Source organism: Coturnix japonica, chromosome 18 (genome assembly GCF_001577835.2).
Source record: "Coturnix japonica isolate 7356 chromosome 18, Coturnix japonica 2.1, whole genome shotgun sequence".
NCBI lineage: Eukaryota > Metazoa > Chordata > Aves > Galliformes > Phasianidae > Coturnix > Coturnix japonica.
In genome coordinates, this window is record NC_029533.1 from 2,462,887 (window position 1) to 2,465,588 (window position 2,702).

General features: G+C 45.4%; 1 long non-coding RNA gene across 1 annotated transcript; it reads right to left on the reverse strand.

Annotated features, from left to right (window-relative positions):
* Positions 1-768: 768 nt before the first annotated feature.
* Positions 769-2,357, reverse strand: LOC107322027. Its single transcript, XR_001558760.2, has 3 exons — positions 1,806-2,357; positions 1,045-1,125; positions 769-951 (listed from the first exon to the last, which is right to left on the reverse strand). It is a non-coding gene; the product is annotated as an uncharacterized LOC107322027 (long non-coding RNA).
* Between the last annotated feature and the right edge of the window lie 345 nt (positions 2,358-2,702).

The following is a 2,702-nucleotide window of genomic DNA, read 5'->3' on the forward strand; positions in this document are numbered from 1 at the left end:
CTTGGAGAGGTTTCTGCCTCCAGCAAACTCCATGCTGAAATGGGCCAGAATTGAAAGCAAGAGGAAAATCAAACTTGTGTAGCTCAAGGACAGGAGACACAAAATGCTTATCCTCTCTAAGGCAGATACAAAACTCCACCAAAGGACAACAGTACACCCAGGCACTGAGTACTTCAGTGTTCTAAAGAGAGCTCATCTTTCCCTGGGCTGGAGGCTGGACCATCCCACCATGGGCACCCCTCTCACTCATTGTATATCCTTGCTCATCTCATGCTTTAAAACAACAAAAGAAACAAAATCCCCCCCAAACAACCCAAAATGTAGAAATGAATTCTTGCTAACGTTCTCTTCGTGATTACTGTATAAACAATAATCCAGTGAAACGAGTGATACCAATCTCCTTTAATGACTCATTCACCAGATTTCCACCCTTGCCTTTCAAACCTCGGCATCACTGTAGTAGTGTTTTGTCTCCTACCCATCAATTGATACTTAAATAATGCATAAAACTGTCTTATTTAAATGCATGTTGAATATTTATTTGGAAGCTCATCACAAGTTGAAAGATAACCTTCATTTTCAATTCCCTTTGGGATAATCAGCTAATTGGGATCAGCAGAAGCTCTTCTGGCATCAGATCTCTACTAACAATGCCTTTGGCACACATGGAGAGGCTCAGCACCTCGTGCCACCTCATCTAACCCAAGGTAATTCACAAGGAGGACTAAAAAGGAGAGAACATACGTGGTCACAACCACTCACCTCTTCATCCTTCTTTGTGCTGGTGTGGGCCAGGCACAGGCAGGAAAGAGCCAACTTCCCTTAGATGATTGCTGAAACCAAATCTGGGCCATAAGCTTGGAACAAACCTGGGACCTCCTGGCATGGGCACAGCAGGATCTCAGACCTACTTTTTCCTTATATAGCTTGTTTTGAAACATCATTCAGTTCCTAAAAATACAGGGCCTGTGATAGAGCCTGGACTGTTCACATCTCCAGCCTAAGGCAGTAATAATGCCTTCAAGGCAGCCAGAACCCTCTTACCTAGGACCAGTGCAAGGGAATGCTGGAAGAGCTGTAGAATCTCCTCATAAATGGAAACTCCCATTAGTTACAGATTTCCTCCTGTGTGGAAAACAAAAGCACACACCAAAACCCCAGTGCATTATCCCAACTTACTGTATGGATTTTCTAAGAATCTGATGCAAAAGCAGCTGGTTTGGGAGTGAAAGCTATTGGACTACTGGGTCCTGTAAGGAAGACCTAATATATGGGGGTTTTGTCCAAATTAAATCTAATATCATAGAATGGTTTGGGTTGGAAGGGATCTTTGAGATCACCTCGTTCCAATGCCCTGCTATAGAGAGGGACACTGCCCTCTAGACCAGGTTGGCTCACAGCCCCTTCCAGCCTGGCCTTGAATGCTTTCAACATGGTGGCATCCATTACCTCTCTGAGCAACCTGTTCCAGCATCTCACCATCCTCACAGTAAAGAATTTCTTCCTAATATCCAGTCTAAACTGACCCTCTTCCAGTTTAAAGCCATTTCCCCTCATCCTGTCACTAATAATGTTAAATGTCATTTATGTACATCTGGACCAAGACCCAAGCACTGCGCAGGGAGTGCTGGTGCACACAGTAGGGACAGGGTGCTCAGGGACACAGTGCAGGGTCTGTGCATGTCCAGCCATTTGGACCCAGACCCAATGGACTCCCATGAAGAGAAGCTGCCTCCTCTGCACAACAGTTCCTCCCTCTTCCACCCCATAGGACACTGGGATCCAGAGAGATGGATCAGTCTTACCCTGGAGCCATAGGTCTCCTCTTGCATGGATGAATGAGAGCCCACACTGAGACTTGAAATATATTCAAGACCAATCATCTGCGTATTAACATCCAACACATGCAGGTAACAGACTGATTATTCTTCTGAGGAAGCTGGCATGTCAAAATCTGGCTGTTTCCCACTGAAAAAGCAAGGAAAGGACACGTGGCTCCAAGGAGCACCCAGCACTGGGTCGGGCTCAGTGCATCTCCATCGCATCCACCATAGGCACAGTGCAGGTTTTCCTCCTCACGGAGACTCAGGATGGAGAGGTTGCACACAAAGGAATCCTTCATTTCCAGATGGTTCACATTTTCCTGTGGACTTGGAAAAAGTAAAATGATTCTTTAGCACCGAGAATAGCTGGTGATATTGAATTTGGAGTGTGCAGGCGGGGATTAGCCGAACGGAAATGCATGGTGGATGTTTCACGGGTGTTTTAGTCATCCAGGGAGAGAATAAAAAATGTGGCAATCGTTATTTTGTAGGATATTTAATCCCTTCAACTAATTTTGCGTGAAACAGGCTTTAGGTTCCACTCCCTCCTCTTTTTTCTGGCTTTGTTTTTAAACTCTTCCCCACCTTCTTCTCTTCCCTCTTGGAAAAAGGAATGCAAACAAGAAATAAAGGATTTCCCTTTCCCCATCCTTTAAGTTCACTCCAATCGCTCCCCTTTTTCTTCAGGTGGGTCCCAGGTAACCTTTGACATGTTTTCCAATCTCAGTGCCCACACTAAGGCTCCTCATTCCATACCTTCAGCACCAAAAGCATGAGCTGGCTTTAAAAAACGCTGAGCACGCAGCAGCTCCCAATAAATTTCACACCCCAGCACAAGTCCTGTTGTCGGGAACTGTTTTCATCCCTGCATTTGCAGGT